Source organism: Moschus berezovskii, chromosome 7 (genome assembly GCF_049115385.1).
Source record: "Moschus berezovskii isolate FMDL1 chromosome 7, NW_MosBer_1.0, whole genome shotgun sequence".
Taxonomy (NCBI): domain Eukaryota; kingdom Metazoa; phylum Chordata; class Mammalia; order Artiodactyla; family Moschidae; genus Moschus; species Moschus berezovskii.
Window position 1 is genome coordinate 3,519,398 of NC_142466.1, and position 22,747 is coordinate 3,542,144.

Sequence of the window (22,747 nt, forward strand, 5' to 3'; positions counted from 1 at the left end):
ACCATCCAGCCATCTCATTCTCTGTCATCCCCTTCTCCTTCTGCCCCCAATACCTCCCAGCATCAGAGTCTTTTCCAGTGAGTCAACTCTTCGCATGAGGTGGCCAATGTATTGGAGTTGTAGCTTCAGCATCAGTCCTTCCAATGAACACCCAGGATTGATCTACTTAAAAGGGACTGGTTGGATCTCCTTGCAGTCCAAGGGACTCCTAAGATTCTTCTCCCACACCACAGTTCAAAAGCATAAATTCTTCGGTGCTCAGCTTTCCTCACAGTCCAACTCTCACATCCATACATGACCACTGGAAAAACCATAGCCTTGACTAGACGGATCTTTGTTGGCAAAGTAATGTTTCTGCTTTTTAATATGCTGTCTAGGTTGGTCGTAACTTTCCTTCCAAGGAGTAAGCGTCTTTTAATTTCATGAATGCCATCAACACCTGCAGTGGTTTTGAAGCCCCCCAAAATAAAGTCTGACACTGTTTCCACTGTTTCCCCATCTATTTCCCATGAGGTGATGGGACCAGATGCCGTGATCTTAGTTTTCTGAATGTTGAGCTTCAAACCAACCTTTTCACTCTTCTCTTTCACTTTCATCAAGAGGCTTTTTAGTTCCTCTTCACTTTCTGCCATAAGGGTGGTGTCATCTGCATATCTGAGATTATTTATATTTCTCCCGGCAGTCTTGATTCCAGCTTATGCTTCCTCCAGCCCAGCATTCCTCATGATGTACTCTGCATAGAAGTTAAATAAGCAGGGTTACAATATACAGCCTTGACATACTCCTTTTCCTATTTGGAACCAGTCTGTTGTTCCATGTCCTGTTCTAACTGTTGCTTCCTGATCTGCATACATATTTCTCAAGAGGCAGGTCAGGTAGTCTGGTATTCCCATCTCTTTCAGAATTTTCCACAGTTTTGTGTGATCCACACAGTCGAAGGCTTTGGCATAGTCAATAAAGCAGAAATAGATGTTTTCTGGAACGCTCTTGCTTTTTCCATGATCCAGTGGATGTTGCCAATTTGATCTCTGGTTCCTCTGCCTTTTTTAAAACCAGCTTGAACATCTGGAAGTTCACAGCTCACGTATTACTGAAGCCTGGCTTAGAGAATTTTGAGCATGACTTTACTAGCGTGTGAGATGAGTGCAATTTTGTGGTAGTTTGAGCATTCTTTGGCATTGCCTTTCTTTGGGATTGGAATGAAAATTGACCTTTTCCTGTCCTGTGGCCACTTCTGAGTTTTCCAAATTTGCTGGCATATTGAGTGCAGCACTTTCACAGAATCATCTTTCAGGATTTGAAATAGCTCAACTGGAAAATGTATTACACTGACATAATAAATAGAGCCCTTTAAGTAGGAGATATTATTTGCTCTTGGGAAGAGCTCCTTTCCAAGCTCACTTTCTAATTGAATAAAGCAATTTTTCCTGCCACTCAAGAAGTTTGGAGATGGCAATGGCAACCCACTCCAGTACTCTTGCCTGGAAAATCCCATGGATGGAGGAGTCTGGTAGGCTGCAGTCCATGGGGTCACTAAGAGTCAGGCACGACTGAGCGACTTCACTTTCACTTTTCACTTTCATGCATTGGAGAAGGAAATGGAAACCCACTCCAGTGTTCTTGCCTGGAGAATCCCAGGGACTGGGGAGCCTGGTGGGCTGCCGTCTATAGGGTCGCACAGAGTCAGACACGACTGAAGCGACTCAGCAGCAGCAGAAAGAAGTTTGGTATAACAACCAAAATCATATCTGTGCACACCACACCTTTTCAAAACTCTCTACTTCTCTAACAGCGTTTTGTGGTTGTTAAGGAAGATAAACATTGTAAAAGCAGACATTTATGTATTACTTATGATATAAAATAAAGATTTCTTAAAAATACAATTGCACAATGTCTCAAATTAAAGAGAAATTTATTTTTCTGTCATTAAAATTTTAGAAATAAGAGTCTTCCCTTGTAGTAGAGTGGATAAGAAACTGCCTATCGATGAGGGAAATGCAGGTTCGATCCCTGGTCCCAGAAGATTCCACATGCCACAGAACAGCTAAGCCCGCACCTCAACTACTGAGCCTAAACTCTAGAACCTGGAAGCTGCAACTGTTGAAGCCCATGCTCCACAGAAACAGAGAGACCACCACAGTGACAAGCCCCATGACTCACACATACACAAACACACATAGACACTCACTCACAGAATACAATGGAAAACAATGTTATATTTAACTATAAAAAGCAGGAATACTGCTATACTTTATAAACATTAATAATCAGAAAGATGAAAAATGTATTTTAGAAACATTATGTCCATACATGGAATGATATCACTGTTCAAAGTTTATATATTTACTCACAAATTTTGTTATATTATTTTGAGATTTTTTTAATTCTAGCCATTAAAGTACATGCGTATCATAATTTTACTTTAATTTTAATTTGCATTTCAAAATGCAAATTCTGAAGATGGTGAGCAAGTTTTATGTTATTATTTGAATTCTGTGTATCCTTTTAGTAAAGTATCTATCAAAGAGTTTTGTACGTTTGTTGATTAGGTTGCTTCTTCTCATGCTACTGATCTTCGGAAGTTTTTGTATTATCTATATACATTTCACTTTTTTGAATATGTGATTCACAAATACTTCCACACCTCAGTTTTATATTAATGTTTTATTGAGACAAGAAGACAACTTATTTTCTCCTTATGAGTCCCTTTTACATATTTAGCATATAGGAACTTAACTATGACTCGTTGATTGTTCAAAGGAAAGACATTGAAATAACCACAGATCAGTACTGATGTAGCTACTATTAAACACAAGCTCTTTAACTAGTTTTCACTATTTTGGGATGCTATTTCAAATAATCGTGAAAGTGTCGTACTTGCTGTGAGCCAAGTTTTAAGGAATCTGCAAAGCCTACATATTTAACAATGATTTTTAATATCAAAGATCATGTAACAGCAGGACAATGTTGATGACAAAGTTAAATATTATTTTAAAAATAAGGAATTTTCCTAAAAAAAAAAAAAACTTTTAGATCATCAAATGTATGATTGTAAAAAATAACATTTATGAAAAAGTAAGAGAAACATGCAACACTTTTCTTTAAAATATCAATGATTGATAGATCTTTCTAAAGTTAGACCTTTCTTGCTAATCTCCCATTGACTCTGGAAGCATATTAAACTATTACAAAATAATAGTGAACCGTGTCTGTATCCTCAGCAGTCCATATCCCAAGAAGTTCATATATCAGTTGAAAGTGTTTTGATTACACGCATACCAAAGCAAAGCATCCTTGAAACACCTGAAGTACTCAGCGACAATACACACATGATCATCATTAAAATCTACAAACAATAAATGCTGGAGAGGATGTAGAGAAAAGGGAATACTGTTGCACAGTTGGTAGGAATGCACGTTGGCATAGCCACTATGGAGAACAGTATGGAGAATTCTTAAAAAAAAAAAAAAGTAGTGATAAAACTACAATATTGTTGCTCAGTCACTCAGTATGTCCAACTCTTTGAGACACCATGGACTGCAGCACACCAGGCTACCCTGTCCTTCACTATCTCGTGGAGCTTGTTCAAGCTCATGTCCATTGAGTTGATGATGCCATCCAATCATCTTGTCCTCTGTCGTCCCCTTCTCCTGCCTTCAGTCTTTCCCAGGAACAGGGTATTTTCTAATGAGTCAGCGCTTCACATCAGGTAGCTAAAGTATTGGGACTTCAGTTTCAGTATCAGTCCTTCCGATGAATATTGAATACAACAATGATTGGGAGCTGTGGAATACTTTTGAAGGTCACCATACTGTCATTACCCCTACCATGTGCCAAACTACAGGGAGGGAACACAGCCTCACCCATCAGTAGAAAAGTGGATTAAAGATTTACTGAGCATGGCCCCGCCCATCAGAGCAAGATCCAAATTTCCCCACAGCCAGTACCTCCCAGCAAGAAGCTTCCACAAGCCTCTTACCCTTATCCATCAGAGGGCAGACAGAATGAAAACCACAATCACAGAAAACTAACCAAACTTACCACATGGACCACAGTCTTTTCTCACTTAATGAAACTATGAGCCATGCCCTGTAGACCCACCTAAGATGGAGAGGTAATGGTGGAGAGTTCTGACAAAGTGTGGTACAATGGACAAGGAACTAGAAACCACTTCAGCATTCTTGCCTTGAGAACCCCATGAACAGTATGGAAAGGAAAAAAAAATATGACACTGAAAGATGAATTTTCCAGGTAGGTAGGTACCCAATATGCTACTGAAGAGTGAAGAAATAGCTCCAGAAGGAATGAAGAGGCTGAGTCAAAGTGGAAACAATACTCAGCTGTGGGTGTGTCTGGTGGTGAAAGTAAAGTCCGATGCTGTACGGAACAATATTGCCTAGGAACCTGGAATGTTAGGTCCATAAATCAAGGTAAACTAGAAGTGGTTAAACAGGAGATGTCAAGAGTGAACATTGACATTTTAGGAATCAGTGAATAAAATGGATGGGAATGGGTAAATTTAATTCAGATGATCATTATATCTATTACTGTGGGCAAGAATCCCTGAGAAGAAATGGAGTAGCCCTCATAGTCAACGAAAGAATCTGAAATGCAGTACTTGGGTGCAGTCTCAAAAATGACAGGTCTCTGTTTGTTTCCAAGGCAAACCATTCAATATCACAGTAATCCAAGGCTATGCTCCAACCACTAATGCCAAAGAAGCTGAAATTGAATGGTTCTATTATGACCTCCAATAAACTGTGGAAAATTCTGAAAGAGATGGGAATACCAGACCACCTGACCTGCCTCTTGAGAAACCTGTATGCAGGTCAGGAAGCAACAGTTAGAACTGGACATGGAACAACAGACTGGTTCCAAATAGGAAAAGGAGTACATCAAGGTTGTATATTGTCACCCTGTTACTTAATTTCTATGCAGAGTACATCATGAGGAACGCTGGGCTGGAGGAAGCACAAGCTGGAATCAAGATTGCCGGGAGAAATATCAATAACCTCAGATATGCAGATGACACCACCCTTATGCAGAAAGTGAAGAGGAACTAAAGAGCCTCTTGATGAAAGTGAAAGAGGAGAGTGAAAAGGTTGGCTTGAAGCTCAACATTCAGAAAACAAAGATCATGGCATCTGGTCCCATCACTTCATGGGAAATAGATAGGGAAACAGTGGAAACAGTGTCAGACTTTAATTTTTGGGGCTCCAAAATCACTGCGGATGCTGACTGCAGCCATGAAATTAAAAGATGCTTACTTCTTGGAAGGAAAGTTATGACCAACCTGCTGCTGCTGCAGATAAGTCACATCAGTCGTGTCCAACTCTGTGTGACCCCATAGATGGAAGCCTACCAGGTTCCCCCGTCCCTGGGATTCTCCAGGCAAGAACACTGGAGTGGGTTGCCATTTCCTTCTCCAATGTGTGAAAGTGAAAAGTGAAAGTGAAGTAGCTCAGTCGTGTCCTACCCTTAGCGACCCGACGGACTGCAGCCTACCAGGCTCCTCCATCCATGGGATTTTCTAGGCAAGAGTACTGGAGTGGCTTGCCATTGCCTTCTAGATAGCATATTAAAAAGCAGAGACATTACTTTGCCAACCAAGGTCCGTCTAGTCAAGGCTATGGTTTTTCCTGTGGTCATGTGTGGATGTGAGAGTTGGACTGTGAAGAAAGCTGATTGCCGAAGAATTGATGCTTTTAAACTGTGGTGCTGGAGAAGACTCTTGAGAGTCCCTTGGACTGCAAGGAGATCCAACCAGTCCATTCTAAAGGAGATCAGTCCCAGGTGTTCATTGGAAGGACTGATGCTAAAGCTGAAGCTCTAATACTTTGGCCACCTCATATGAAGAGTTGACTCACTGGAAAAGACTCTGATGCTGGGAGGGATTGGGGACAGGAGAATAAGGGGATGAAAGAGAATGAGATGGCTGGATGGCATCACCGACTCGATGGACATGAGTTTGAGTGAACTCCGGGAGTTGGTGATGGACAGGGAGGCCTGGTGTGCTGTGATTCATGGGGTCACAAAGAGTCAGACACGACTGAGCAACTGAACTGAACTGATTATGACCTCCAAGACTTTCTAGAACTAACACACCCAATATATGTCCTTTTCATCATAAGGGACTGAAATGCAAAAGTAGGATGTCAAGAGATGCCTGGAGTAACAGGTAAGTTTGGTCTTTGAGCACAAAATGAAGCAGGGCAAAGACAAACAGAGTTTTGCAAGAGAATGCACTGGTCATAGCAAACACCCTCTTCCAACAACACAAGAGACAACTCTACACATGGGCATCACCAGACAGTGAATACTAAAATCAGATTGATTATATTCTTTGCAGCCAAAGATGGAGTAGCTGTATACAGTCAGCAGAAACAAGATGTGACTGTAGGTCTAATCATGAACTCTTTATTGCAAAATTCAGACTTAAACTGAAGAAAGTAGCGAAAACCACGAGGCCATTCAGGTAAGACCTAAATCAAATCCCTTATGATTATACAATAGAAGTGACAAATCAATTCAAGGGATTAGATCTTATAGAGTGCCTAAAGAAATATAAATGGAGGTCTGTAATGTTGTAAAGGAGGTGGTAATCAAAATCATCCCCATGAAAACTTCCATAATACCCAGCAATCCCACTCCTGGGTATATACCCTGAGAAAACCATAATTCAAAGAGATATGCAGCACTATTTACAATAGCCAGGACATTGGAGCAACCTAGATGTACACTGACAGGTGAATGGATAAAGAAGTAGCAGTATATATATTTAATGGAATGTTGCTCAGTCACAGAAAATAATGAATTTGTGTCAGTTCTAATTAGGTGGATGAATCTAGAGCATGCTATATAGAGTGAAGTAAGTCAGAATAAGAAAAAAGAATATTGTGTATTAATGCAAATAAAATGGAATCTAGAAAAATAGTACTGGTGAATCTATTTGCAGGGCAGGATTAGAGAGGTGGACATGGAGAACAGACTTGTGAACACAGCAGGGGAAGGAGAGGGTGGGGAAAATTGAGAGAGCAGCACTGAATCATTTACATTACCATGTGCAAAGCAGATCTAACGGGAAGTTGCTGTGTAACACAGCTCAGCCCAGTGCTGTAAGACAACCTAGAGAGGTGGGGTGGGGTGGAGAATGGGAGGGAAGTTCAAGAGAGAGGGGACATGTGTATCCTTAGGGTTGATCCACCTTGTTGTGTAGCAGAAACCAATACAAGATTGTAAAGCAATTATCCTCCAATTAAAAAAATAAAAAAGCACCAAAATCTACATTCCTGAGAAACATTTCCTGCTACAATACAGCTTTTCACCAGATGAACAGACACAAAAGAGGTATTATCTACTACCACAAAACATTGTGAAACATTAATATGTATGCAGATATATTCTCCTTTAGAATTTTATTTAAGCCTGTAAAATAAAACACATTTATTTACTTCACAGAGCACTTCTGGTGAGGTGATATGACTAGTCTTATACTTTAAAAATAAAGACATTGGAGTGTCAGGTTCCTTATGCTTTCCTGCTTTCCCATTCTTAGATATGACTTCTGCACCCTTCCAAGGATGAAAGATGGAGAAGGAAATGGCAACCCACTCCAGTATCCTTGCCTGGAAAACCCCATGGACAGAGGAGCCTGGTGGGCTGCAAAGACCTGGGTATGACTGAGTGACTAACAATAAGGATGAAAGCAGTGGAAACAAAAGACAACGCTTGTTGACATCTATCTTCATGTTATTAGCCAAAATTGAGTCATCGCTTCATTCTCAGCTGGAAAGGAGGCTAAGAAATTGAATATTTCATATCCTCATAGTACAGCTAAATTGGTTACGAGATTGAAGTTTTGAATTTGTATATCCTGAGCAGGTGTGCACCATCTCTTATATTATTTTCTGCGAACATCATTATCTTCTGTGTATTAGTTGTCTCTTGCAGTTTTAGTAAATTACCACAAACTGAGTGCCTTAAAATTTGTTATCTTAGAGTTCTGTAGATGATAGGTCAAAAGTGTTGGGAGGGCCACATTCCTTTTTTATGCTCTAGTGAGTATTCCATCTTTCTTGTTCAATTAAATTATTGGAAGAATTTACTTCCTTGAGGTTGTGGGACAGAGGACTGATTTCTTGCGAGCAACTGGTCAAATGCCATGCTCACTTTCTAGAGATCAGGACAGTCTTTGCTCTTTGTCCCAACAGACTTTGGAGTCAACAATTACAAAAATGAGCCCTCCTTTTCTTGGCTCCATCTGTGGTAACCTGTTTTTTGAATATTGCTTTTCTTTCTTTTCTTGTTTTTAAAGCTTATGTGATGAGATTGGTTCTACCTGAATAATCTCCCAATCTCAATGATTTATGATATTAATCATATCTCTAAAGCCCATTTTGTCAACTAATGTACTGTACTTGTTTCCAGGGATTCTAGTTCATCTCACCTGGAGAGATATGTATCACAATCTCCCAATGAAATAGCATGACTGGCTTAATGTGGTCTTCATTTGATTGAACCATTAACTTCCATAAATTATTCTCTGATACACCATATGATAGTACATCCCAGGATAAAGCCAGTTAAGTTATAATTAAAACTAAAACTGCTGCTGCTTCTGCTAAGTCACTTCAATCATGTCCGATTCTGTGGGACCCCAAAGACGGCAGCCCACCAGGCTCCCCTGTCCCTGGGATTCTCCAGGCAAGAACACTGGAGTGGGTTGCTACTTCCTTCTCCAATGAATGAAAGTGAAAAGTGAAAGTGAAGTAGCTCAGTCGTGTCTGACTCTTAGCTACCCTGTGGACTGCAGCCCACTAGGCTCCTCCATCCGTGGGATTTTCCAGGCAAGAGTAATGGAGTGGGGTGCCATTGCCTTCTCTGAAACTAAAACTGGAGAATGGAATAATTTTCAAAAGAACTGTAGCAGAAGTTCTCAGGGACGGCTACACCAAATCATCTCTTAATGTTGCTGAATTTGAGGATGGAATTGGGAAGATGAGCATTAATAATCCTAGTGAAATATGTTCACTTTCCTTGATTATATCAGTCAATGATTTAAAATTTTCAACACTAAAGGAGGGGATAAAGACATGGAAAGTGAGTCCAGACACACTAATGTAATGCAATTGTATGGACTGTGCGTAATTCTGAAAACACCTTCTAAAACTTTTCTTCACCTTTATATCCATAAATATTTTCTTTTAAAAATTCAAATTGACATAGATTTAGCAGTTAGAATGCAGTTATGTAATGGATGAAATAATGCAAAGCAAATTATTTTGGATCAAATTTGCTAAGTAGAATATGCAAATATGTGCAAAGTAAACCAGTTAAGATGAGTAGGAAGGTACTGTTTTACCATGCACTTAGGAAGAGAACAAAGTCTATGAATGCTATTCTTTTGGTTTTATGATTGGAGTAATTTCATGTGAGTTTCTAGTAGATAAGCAAATATGCTCCCAATACTATTAGCTCTCTGAAAAATCTAGATTTTTTTTTTGCTAGCAGTCGGATGTTGGCACTAGCAATATTCATTTACCCATTCACTCATTCAATCCCTCCTTCAAACATCCAATTTTCAACTGCTAGTGGTCATTTTCTGTGCTATAGAATCAAAGAATGCCAACAAATACAAGTGTGGAGATACAGATAATTATTTAGATAAGTAAACATATATTTTCCAGTATATTTAAGCCAAAAAATGTAACTGATTCAGTTCTGTTGTAATTTTTTTTAATATGTAAATTACTATGTAATTCACGAGGAAGGATTATTCTTATGCGTGGAGGATTGACGATTCATTTGTCTGGTATATATCCAAGCCCAGTAAATTGTGGATTTGTTTTTTAAAGTATTCATAAGTGCATCTGAGAAAAGAAGTGGTGAGTCCTTTGAACTGCAAGGAGATCCAACCAGTCCATTCTAAAGGAGATGAGTCTTGGGTGTTCATTGGAAGGACTAATGCTAAAGCTGAAACTCCAATACTTTGGCCACCTCATGCGAAGAGTTGACTCACTGGAAAAGACTCTGATGCTGGGGGGGATTGGGAGCAGGAGGAGAAGGGGATGACAGAGAATAAGATGGCTGGATGGCATCACCGACTCGATGGATGTGAATTTGAGTGAACTCCGGGAGTTGGTGATGGACAGAGAGGCCTGGCATGCTGTGATTCATGGGGTCGCAAAGAGTCGGACATGACTAAGTGACTGAACTGAACTGAACTCCTTAAAAAGGGAAAATAGAAGCTGAAAATATTTCTCTGTTAACTGTTTAGCAATCAAAACATTTATAATTAAAATCACCAAGTTATTTTTTGAGCAATAATTTTCTCAGAGCTGTAATCACATCCTTGCTCTGAAGGCTGTGTATCATGTGTTGAACATCGGAGTCACCATAGTGTAGAAAAGAGAGAACAGTTCGTCAGTTCCTGCAGAATGACTGGATTTGGGTCTTGAGTAGGTAATGGCAGCAGATCCGAAGAATAAAAGCACAACCATCAGGTGAGGAGAGCATGTGGAGAAGGCTTTAGCCTGTCCTCTGGCTGTTGGTGACCTCAGAATAGTGGAAATGATTTGGCTATAGGAGGCAAGGATCAATATAAAAGGTACAGCAACAAACAACGGAGCTACTGCATAGACTGAGAGCTCATGTGCAAAAGTGTCTCCGCAAGCCACCTTCAGAATGGGCGGAATGTCACAGGAGAAGTGGTTAATCTCGTTCGAATGACAGAAACACAGAAAGAAGATCTGGCACATCTGCCCTCTCTTCACTGGGATTCCACTGACCCAGGAGACCACAGCCAGCTGGAGGCATACCTTTGGGGTGATGGCCAGGGGTAGTGCAGAGGGTCACAGATGGCCACGCAGCGGTTGTAGGCCATCACCACCAGGAGGAAACGCTCAGTGGCTCCAAGGATAAGGAAGAAGCACATTTGGGCAGCACAGTCCAGCACAGAAATGCTTCTGCCCTGAGTCCAAAGGTTCACCAGAATCCTAGGAGAGTAATGGACACGTAACAGATTTCCAAGGAGGGTAAATTTGCCAGGAAAAATACATGGGTTTGTGCAGTGCAGGGTCAAGCCTAGTTAGTATTATTATAAGACTATTTCCAATAAAGATTATTGTGTAAATAATGGAGAACACCCCAAAGAATAGCCCTTGAAGGTTTGGAAGTTCAGAAAACCCCAGGAGTACAAATTGTATCTCTGTGGACATGTTGTCTTCTGCTTCCATCTCTTCATATTTCATCTGTGGTAATGATCCAATCAAAGATACTGTTATTTCACTTTCTTTGGTTTTTGTTTCCTTATCTATATAAAAGATGGTACACCATTCATTTTTTCCAATTTCATTAGAAAACAAGCCTATAATTGCTAAGTGTCTAACAGTTTGTGAATTACATTTTTCATCATTATTAAATTAATTTGTAAGAAAAGTTATCCATTTAAACTTTATTTTCTGCCATGAATTATCACTTTTTCTGAAGATATGTGATTATAATTTTGCTCTTCATCTGAAAGCTCAAAAATGCAAAAATTTGAGTTAAATTCATTTACATAGTTATTTTGCTCTTTCAGCCTGTGTTTTTCTCTTCACCTCTCAATTCTGTGTTTAATTATTATCAATTGAAAGTTAATTTGATTGCATGGTGAAATACATTGTAAGTGACCTAAAATAGTTTTAGGGATGAATATAGTTCATCTTTAAAGTGTTGGGTTTCCTGTGGTATTTCCAAAGTCTTGTTTGGCACTGGCATTCTACATATTTCATTTTTTTCTTATAAATAAAATTGATGAGCTGACTATATAATATTATGGGATATTGCTAGTTTTCAAACATGTGTATTTCAGTGTAAAGTCCATAAATCAGTAGTGATAAGTTCTATTCAGATTTCTCCGTTGAGAGAAAAGGAATTTTAAGCTATTCTTTTGGCCCAGGAACACTCCAGACGTAAGAGGCAAATATATCCAGGTTTATGTACATGAAAGCAGCGCTAGCTAGAATGTTCACCTGTTACTTACTGACTGCATGAAAGAGGCACCTTGCACAACTCATCTGTGAGATCTTCCTAAATTACCCACATCCTCAGCAATTCCTGTTTTATTGATGATCCCATTCAACTTATTCATTCTTTCTTTTTTGCATGTGTTTTTGTTAGTCATGTATGTGACTGAGATAGGTTGAGATTTCCCATCTTTTTTGCATTTTTCTTTGTATTTTAACTATATTACTAGCTTCTTTTGGTTTTTCTGTAGATCTTTTTTGGCAATGCATAGTATAATTCTTCCACTAAATGTGATTCATTAACTTCTAGAATACATTAAACATGAATCAATTTGATTGCTTCTTTGGAATTTCCCCCAAGGTATAAGAACCCGGATGCTCAGTCACTAGAGTATCAGACTTTTAGTCTGAGGGTCCAGGGTTCAAGTCCCTGTTCAGGCGGAGGTTATTTTGGGCTTCCCCAATAGCTCAGCTGGTAAAGAATCTCTCTGCAATGCAGGAGACCCCGATTTGATCCTGGTTGGGAAGATCCCCTGGAGAAGGGAAAGGCTACCCACTCCAGTATTCTAGCCTGGAGAATTCCATGGACTGTATAGTCCGTGGGGTCACAAAGAGCCAGACACAACTAGAGACTTTCACTTCACTTCCAAAGTATAAACATGGATTCCCACTGAAAAGGTAAATCTCTCCTTCCTCTCTTTCCTGTTAGAGATCAAGCATACTTTTCGTGGGGCGTGCATGTGTGTATATTTAGAAATTATACTCTTTTTACTCATTCTTGCAGAAGTAGTAAATTGCTTCATTGTTTTCAGCATGTTATACATGTATTTTTCATATTATGTGCTTACTTATTTAGCCATTCCCCGGTGGCTCAGATGTTAAAGAATCTGCCTACAATTCAGGAGACCCCAGTTCGATCCCTGGGTTGGGAAGATCCTCTGGAGAAGGAAATGGCTACCCACTCCAGTATTCTGGCCTGGAGAATCCCGCAGACAGAGGAGCCTGGTGGACTGTAGTCCATGGGGTCACAAAGAGTCAGACATGACTGAGCGATTAACATTTTTGGTTAACTTATTTGAAAGCCAATAGAAAATAAGTCACTGAAAATAAGATGCACAACTAAATACATATTCTAAGGGTATTAATTGAGGACAAAAGTCAAGATTTCTGCTGCAAGGGGAACACATGTACACCCGGGGCGGATTCATGTCAATGTATGACAAAACCAACAAATATAATATTGTAAAATAACTAGCCTCCAATTAAATAAATACATAAATAAATAAAAATGTAGACAGACATGGTGTAGAACCAATAGTCCATACAAAAGCAAGAATACTGGGGTGGGTTGCCATTCCCTTCTCAGGGGATTTTCCCTACCCAGGTGTCAAACCCAGATCTTCTGCAAGGCAGGCAGATTCTTAATCGTCTGAGCCATCTGGGAAGCCATACACTATTTATATATGTACTATCTACAATATCTTAAACTACACATTACAGTACTAAAGATATTCAAACTTTTTCCATTATCATACAATTTTGTCAATAAAAATGTGATTGGCAGAAATGCAAAAATGCTATGAATGAGTCTTTTAAATTGTCAGAAGCTAGTGGCTGACAGATGCATCATATATGAGTCTATGAAATCATGCCTCCTTTTTTCAATACCTTGTCCCAACACCGTTACCAAATTTTATTCACATACTTAAATCAATGTAGAGTGTAGTATTTGGATACTGATTAAAATTGCTTGCTGAATGAATCATCAGTCTTTTAGCAAGCAGCATGCACCTACATTTGATCGGTGCATCCATTTCCCACAGAAACTGCCATTTGTTTTATTCTTTTTATTGTATCTGCTGTTTATGTATGTAAGGTTTTCTCTCATTTTTTAATCCCCTTTTTAAATTATTCCTTGATGTTCAGGTAGGATAGTGCATTTGAAAAGCATACTGAAACTAAGATGTCAAAGAAAAGCCAGAAAAAGTAAGAAAGCAAAACTTAATATCAAGAATGGAGTGTTCCACATTTATTAAAATATTTTTGTCTCAACTTTTTATCTGTCAAATGGAAACTTTTTATGAATAGTAAATAGAATTGTCAGTATAAAGCCATTTCTAAAGTAAGAAATATTATAGTTATTCAAATTCTATACAAACTGTACTTATATTCTAAACTCAATCTCACGTTCAAAGATTTCCTCAAATCTTGTGACATATTTTTTGGTTTCTCTGACTTCTGAAAACTGTCAATGCTTTCTTTATACAATTCAAATAGAAAATCACTATATAATTTATCTAAATAGAGCCACTTTCGTTTTTGTTAAAATAATTCATGTTTATTATTCTGGTATTTCCACTGAAATGACAATTTTCTTTGATGTAAGGATTATGATATCATGTAAATCAGGTATATCACAATGCATTTAATACTGTTTAGAGCAAGTTTATGAAATCAATTTGAAATAGGAAATGAAAACCTAAAATTGGTGAATGCAGTCTGAAGCTTACTTCCTTTAGGATTAAAAAGAAAACAGGCCGATATTTCTTTAATATTTTCTCATTCATTTGCATAGAATTTAATTTTAACAAACAAATGATTCCCTTGGTATTGGATGAGAACACATTTTAATAACTCCTTTTACTGTTGTACAACTTAGTTAAATAATTTAAAAAATTTTTGTGATATATCCTGATTTAATACTACATGCAAACTACTTAAACATATGCTTACTATGTAGTAATCACTTAATAATATCTTAATACTTAAGATGACTGATGATAATGATAATAAGGTTGCAATCTTTGATATTTTGGCCAAATATATTACAAGACATTTCCTGGTGGCTCAGTGGTAAAGAATCTGCCTGGAATGTAAGAGATGAGAGACGTGGGTTCAGTCCCTGGGGCAGAAAGATCTCCTACAGAAGGGCATGGCAATCCACTCCAGTACTCTTGCCTGGAGAATCCCAAGGACAGAGGAGACTGGTGGACCACAGTCCATAGGTTCCCAAAGAGTCAGACGACTGAAGCGACTGAGTGCACACATGCATATTACAAAGTACTCTGTGATTTCTCACTCGATAATATAATGATGAGAATCAGAAAAGTAAAAAGATCATTTGAATCAGGGTTTTCTAAATTAATTAGCAGTAAGAAGAAAGAACTGAATTGAACTGAAGAAGAAAGGATCTATTTTTAATTCTTCTGAAATGAATGCCTTTTTTGCTGATGCTAAACCTACATAGATATTTGTAAAGCTAAATTTGCTATTGGAAAAAATGATTCATGCTTACCTGTTTGAACTGAAGCTAAATGAAATGCTTGCCTTTATAGATAGAATTAAAAGACAGAAAAAAGTGAGACATTTTTATTTTGACCAGTAGGCAATTTACATTTATTTGGAACAGAGGATAACCACAGTCTATAATATATTCCTTGTCATAAAAATTAGTGCTCTTTAAATAGAAAATATTCTTTACCCTTCAGTTCAGTTCAGTTCAGACATTCAGTTGTGTCCGACTCTGTGACTTGATGAATCACAGCACGCCAGGCCTCCCTGCCCATCACCAAATCCCAGAGTTCACTCAAACTCATGTCCATCGAGTCGGTGATACCATCCAGCCATCTCATTATCTGTCGTCCCCTTCTCCTCCTGCCCCCAATTCCTCCCAGCATCAGAGTCTTTTCCAGTGAGTCAACTCTTCATATGAGGTGGCCAAACTATTGCAGTTTCAGCTTTAGCATCAGTCCTTCCAATGAACACCCAGGACGAATCTCCTTTAGAATGGACTGGTTGGATCTCCTTGCAGCCCAAGGGACTCTCAAGAGTCTTCTCCAACACCACAGTTCAAAAGCATCAATTCTTCGGTGATCAGCTTTCTTCACAGTCTAACTCTCACATCCATACATGACTACGGGAAAAACCATAGCCTTGACTAGACCGACCTTGGTTGGCAAAGTAATGTCTCTGCTTTTTAATATGCTGTCTAAAGGAAATGGCAACCCACTCCAGTATTCTTGCCTGGAGAATCCCAGGGACAGAGGAGCCTGTTGGGCTGCTGTCTATAGGGTCGCACAGAGTCGGACTGATGCAACTTAGCAGCAGCATCAGGTTGGTCATAACTTGGGATCAGCTTATTCCCCATGTCACTTCTTAGTTAAACTAAACCTTTCTGTCTGACACTGGAGGAGTTTGGTACGACAACCAAAATCATATCTGTCCATATTATTCCTTAAAATTTTCGACCTCTTTTCCTGTATTTTGTGATTATTAAGAAATGGAAGTGTTGTAAAATCAGAAAATTATTATTACATATTACTGACTCTATAAAATAAAAATAAAGATGTTCTAAAAAAGATTTAAGTGAATAATGTCTTGAAGAGAATTGTCTTTGTCATTAAAAATTCAAAAGTAAGACATCTAGAAGACTTGGGACAATTAGATCATGTTCAACAAGAATTTTCCATCTCCACATTCACACTAAGCAGGTAGACCTCACCGTCTCCTAGACTACAGAAACGGGAGTAAGGGGAAGGGGACACACACTCATTCCTTTTCAGTATACACGCTGAAAGCAGGAGCCCAGTGGGCTACAGTCCAGAGTGTCATACAGACAACTAAGCATGCACACATATAAGCAGGAATAAATAGGCTTGTATAAAGAATAATGAAAAGAGAGTTAGAACAATACATTTTAGAAATATTTTGTCCAGGATTTGAGAGATATCACTATTGAAGGTTTGTATGTTATGTAACTTTTCAAATATTTGGTGGTCTTCCTCTTATTGATCTACATTTTTACTTAATATAAATGCAACTTATCACAATCTATGAGATGGAGCCAAAGCAGTAGTTAAATAAAATATTATAGTACTGAACACTTAGAATATTAAAATAGCATCTTAAGTCAATAAATTAAATTTTCACCACAATAAATTCTAAAAGTCATAGTAAAATAAATCCAAATCAAACAGAAGGAACAAAAAACAAAAAAAATAGAAATCACTCAGTTCAGTGCATTTCAGTAGCTCAGTTGTGTCCAACTCTTTGCGCCTCCATGAATCACAGCACACCAGGCCTCCCTGTTTATCACCGACTCCTGGAGTTCACTCAAACTCATGTCCATCGAGTCGGTGATGCCATCCAGCCATCTCATTCTCTGTCGTCCTCTTCTCTTCCTGCCCCCAACCCCTCCCAGCATCAGAGTCTTTTCCAGTGAGTCAACTCGTCACATGAGGTGGCCAAAGGATTGGAGTTTTAGCTTTAGCATCAGTCCTTCCAGTGAACACCCAGGAATGATCTCCCTTAGAATGGACAGGTTAGATCTCCTTACAGTCAAGGGACTCTCAAGAGTCCTCTCCAGCGCCACAGTTCAAAAGCATAAATTCTTCGGCCATCAGCTTTCTTCACAGTCCAACTCTCACATACAAACACGACCACTGGAAAAACCATAGCCTTGACTAGACAGACCTTGGTTGGCAAAGTAATGTCTCTGCTTTTTAATATGCTATCTAGGCTGGTCATAACTTGCCTTCCAAGGAGTAAGCGTCTTTCAATTTCATGGCTGCAATTAGCATCCGCAGTGATTTTGGAGCCCCAAAAAATAAAGTCTGACACTGTTTCCACTGTTTCCCCATCTATTTCCTATGAAGTGATGGGACCAGATACCATGATCTTAGTCTTCTGGATGTTGAGCTTTAAGCCAACTTTTTCACTCTCCTCTTTCACTTTCATCAAGAGGCTTTTTTAAGTTCCTCTTCACTTTCTGCCATAAGGGTGGTGTCAACTGCTTATCTGAGGTTATTGATATTTTCCCCTGCAATCTTGATTTCAGCTTGTGCTTCTTCCAGCCCAGTGTTCCTCATGATGTACTCTGCATATAAGATAAATAGGCAGGGTGACAATATTCATTGTTGACGTACTCCTTTTCCTATTTGGAACCAGTCTGTTGATCCATGTCTGGTTCTACGTGTTCCTTCCTGACCTGCATAGAGATATCTCAAGAGGCAGGTGAGGTGGTCTGGTATTCCCATCTGTTTCAGAATGTTCCACAGTTTATTGTGATCCACAGAGTCAAAGGATTTGGCATAGTCGATGAAGCAGAAATAGATGTTTTTCTGTAACTCTCTTGCTTTCTCCATGATCAAGCAGATATTGGCAATTTGATTTCTGGTTCCTCTGCCTTTCTAAAACCAGCTTGAACATCTGGAAGTTCACGGTTCATGTATTGCTAAAGCCTGGCTTGGAGAATTTTGAGCATGACTTTACTAGCGTGTGAGATGAGTGCAATTGTGCGGTAGTTTGAGCATTCTTTGACATTGCCTTCCTTTGGGATGGGGATGAAGACTGACCTTTTCCAGTCCTGTGGCCACTGCTGAGTTTTCCAAATTTGCTTGCATATTGAGTGCAGCACTTTCACAGCATCATCGTTCAGGACTTGAAATAGTTCAACTGGAATTCCATCACCTCCACTAGCTTTGTTCGTCATGACGCTCTCTAAGGCCCACTTGACTTCAATTCCAAGATGTCTGGTTCCAGGTGAGTGATTACGCCATCGTGATTCTCTTCGTCATGAAGATCTTTTTTGTACAGTACTTCTGTGTATTCTTGCCACCTCTTCTTAATATCTTCTGCTTCTGTTAGGTCCATACCATTTCTGTCCTTTATTGAGCCCATCTTTGTATGAAATATTCCCTTGATATCTCTAATTTTCTTGAAATGATCTCTTGTTTTTCCTATTCTGTTGTTTTCCTCTATTTCTTTGCATTGATCGCTGAGGAAGGCTTTCTTATCTCTCCTTGCTATTCTTTGGAACTCTGCATTCAGATGCTTATATCTTTCCTTTTCTCCTTTGCTTTTTGCTTCTCTTCTCTTCACAGCTATTTGTAAGGCCTTCTCAGACAGCCATTTTGCTTTTTTGCATTTCTTTTCCATGGGGATGGTCTTGGTCCCTGTCTCCTTTACAATATCACGAACCTCCGTCCAGAGTTCATCAGGCAATCTATCTATCAGATCTAGACCCTTAAATCTATTTCTCACTTCCACTGTATAATCATACGGGATTTGATTTAGGTCATATCTGAATGGTCTAAGTGTTTTCCCTGCTTTCTTCAATTTAAGTCTGAATTTGGCAATAAGGAGTTCATGATCTGAGCCACAGTCAGCTCCTGGTCTTGTTTTTGATAACTGTATAGAGCTTCTCCATCTTTGGCTGCAAAGAATAAAATCAATCTGATTTCGGTGTTGACCATCTGGTGATGTCCATGTGTAGAGTCTTCCCTTGTGTTGTTGGAAGAGGGTGTTTGCTATGACCAGGGCGTTCTCTTGGCAAAACTCTATTAACCTTTGCCCTTCATTCTGTGCTCCAAGACCAAGTTTGCCTGTTACTCCAGGTGTTTCTTGGCTTCCCACTTTTTCATTCCAGTCCCCTGTAACAAAAAGGACATCTTTTTTGGGTGTTAATTCTAAAAGGTCTGCTACGTCTTCATAGAACCATTCAACTTCGGCTTCTTCAGCATTACTGGTTGGGCATAGGCTTGGATTACTCTAATATTAAATTGTTTGCCTTGGAAATGAACAGAGATCATTCTGTCATTTTTTACATTGCATCCAAATACTACATTTGGACTCTTTTGTTGACCATGATGGCTACTCCATTTCTTCTAAGGGATTCCTGCTCACAGGAGTAGATATAATGGTCATCTGAATTAAATTCACCCATTCCAGTCCATTTTAGTTCACTGATTCCTAGAATGTCTACGTTCACTCTTGTCCTAATTCCCCTAGGATATATATGTGCTTGTGTACTAAGTAGCTTTCAGTTGTGTGTGATTCTTTGTGACCCAGTGGACTGTAGGCCACCATGTTCCTCTGTCCATGGGTTTCTCCAGGCAAGAATCCTGGAGTCAGTTACCTTGTTATTTAAAGCACTACAGAATAAAGTAATACATCACTGAAAAGAAATGCTATGGCTAGGGACATTTTTGGTTGCTTTCCAAAATATTTGAATGGCTAGTGTAATGAGCTGATTCAATTGTACATTGACATGTGAGAGAACTAATTTCCAAGGCCGAAAGAAATCTATTTCTACTTAAAGAGCACTGCTTGCTTTGGAGAGAGCAAATGATTTAGAAAGACATTTTCAACACCTAACCTTCAAATTGTTTAAAGTTGAATATCAATAGAACATCATTTAAAATACTCCGTATCAAAGAAAGAAATAACTTCATTCCAATCCAGGAAGATAAGCGTGAACTCTTACATCAAAAGTGTTGTTTACATTTTAGATTGATTTTCTTAGCTAATCATGCCGTAAATATCAAAGTTTATTAAGCCAGATTTTTACAGGCTATTAAGATAATATATTAAATTTGATAAGTTAGACTATATTTCAGGCAATGTCTTCATCATTCTGTTAGAAAATTAGTGAGATAAATGACTAAAAGAATTTTGAAATGTATTGTTAGTTTTAATGTAAAAAGTTATTAAACTAGTTGAGGCAGTTTTGAAGAAAATTCTAAACGTAGGAAAACTTATTGAAGAAAGCAGTAATTGCTTTCTTTTTAAATGTTTTAAAAGTGTTTGCATACTACCATCAATGAAATGCAGTGTTATTTCTGAAGAAACACTATTTTGAAAAGTATTAGTTGCTCAGTTGTGTCCAACTCTTTCTCCTCATGGACTGTAGCCCACCAGGCTCCTCTGTCCATGGAATTTTCCCACAAGAATATTGGAGTCTTCAGTAGCTATTCCCTTCTCAAGTGGTTCTACCTGACCCAATGGTCAAACCCAGGTCTCCTGCACTACAGGCAGACTCTTTACCATCTGAGGCAACAGGAAAGTCCTCTTGAATGGAATCTAACATTTTAAGGCATTAAAATAAAAATCATTGATGTTATACTTTTCTGATTAAACAAATACTACAAAAACAGACTACAGATATAACTGTCTTTGTCCTCATCCAGAGGGAGTTAGAGCCCTGAGGTCATTAGCTAAGTAAAAGAGAAATTGACCTGTGTCCCTAAGAAAAGAAGCCAACCTACAGGAAAAACAAACAAACACAAAGCCTCAGTTAAAAGAATCAAGCCTGTTTACTGTTCACTTGGAAGGACTTCTGCAAAAGAAAAGTTTGAGTAGAATTAATTTTAGAGTAATGACGTGACACTGCCTTTCTCCATCTACAGTGAAGGGCTATAAGTATACAATCAAATCACAATACTACTCTCATGTCCAGTATTAGGTGTAGATTGAAAACACTGGTGCTGGTTTAGTCACTATCCTGTCTGACTCTTGCGATCCCCATGGATTGCAGCCCAACAGACTCCTCCATCCAAGAGATTTCCCAGGCAAGAATACTGGAGCGGGTTGCCATTTCTTTCCCCAGGGGATCTACCTGACCCAGAGATTGGACCCATGTCTCCTCCATTACAGGTGGATTCTTTATTGCTGAGCCACCAGGGATTCACTAAGGTGAATATTTTGTTATGAAAATACTGAGAATAATTCATAGGTTGTGACATTTCCATATCTTTCTCTCCCTTCTTTCTTTTCCTCCCTCTCTCCTTCCCACCCTTCTTTCTTTCCTCCTTCCCCGTCTCTCCCCCTCTCTTTCTCTCGTCCTCTTCTTTCTTTTCTCTATGTTGCTTGAATTTCATCCAGCTCATAATCATTTTATTGCTTAAGTATCATTTGAGAAAATAAAATGTGGAGAGCCTTATAATAGATGTGGTGGATAATAACACCATCTCTGTATTGCGTATGTGAATGCGTGCTCAATTGTGTCTGACTCTTTGCAATCTCCTAGACTTTAGCCCATCAGGCTCCTCTGTCCATGGAATTTTCCAGGCAAGAATGCTGGAGAGGGCTGCTATCTCCTCCTCCAGGCAATCTTCCAGACCCAGGGATCGAACCTGCAACTCTTGCATCTCCTGCACTGGCAGGTGGATTGTTTACCACTAGTGCCATGTGGGAAAACCCTCTGTATTGCAGAACACTGTAATTTCAATTAAACTGTTTTGGAAAGTAAACATAAAATCATTTAACACAAATAGAAACTGTTAATCAAAGTCTGAAATAAATAGTGGACTTGGAATTTGTAGTCACCAACTGTTCGGTTTGTACACTTTTTCTTCGTAACTCTGTTCTTAGTGTTTTAGGTTATTAAAACAGAAATAATGAGTCCAACACAACATGTGATCAATATATACATCGTTTGCTGTCATAGATGAACACATAATATTTTTCAGTATTATAATAAAACCATGCATGAATGGTATCCCTGACACCACCTGGAAAACATTCCAAATTCATGGAGAAAATCCTCGGTATTTTTATATGAAGGAAAGATTTTATGCTACTATAATATTTAAGGAGGGAATTAAAAATTGGATAGAAATTGCTTAAGAACTTCTCTACATTTCAAAAGGTTTTATCATGCAATTTCTATTTAATATTCGTAATACATGTGGAAATTTCAAAAATTACTTATCATTGCATCTTATTAAGAAATTGTCTCAAATCTTAGTTAAGCAAATTAGTACTCAGTTGTAGACTGCTAATTTCCAACTTGTTTTTCAATTGCTATTTTTACTTTTCTCTGATTTGTTTTCCCAAAATACTTAAGAAAAATATGGAAGAAGGTTATTGTTACAATATTGGAGAAGAATTAAGACGAGACTTCAATGTGCAGAGAGAGAGGTGAACACAAAACACAATAATGAGAATAGTGCATCCCATTGGCA

The 22,747-nt window shown here is 38.6% G+C and overlaps 1 pseudogene; it reads right to left on the reverse strand.

The window, feature by feature from the left end:
* Window positions 1-10,308: 10,308 nt before the first annotated feature.
* On the reverse strand, window positions 10,309-11,249 carry LOC148777226 (olfactory receptor 10AG1-like; annotated as a pseudogene).
* Between the last annotated feature and the right edge of the window lie 11,498 nt (window positions 11,250-22,747).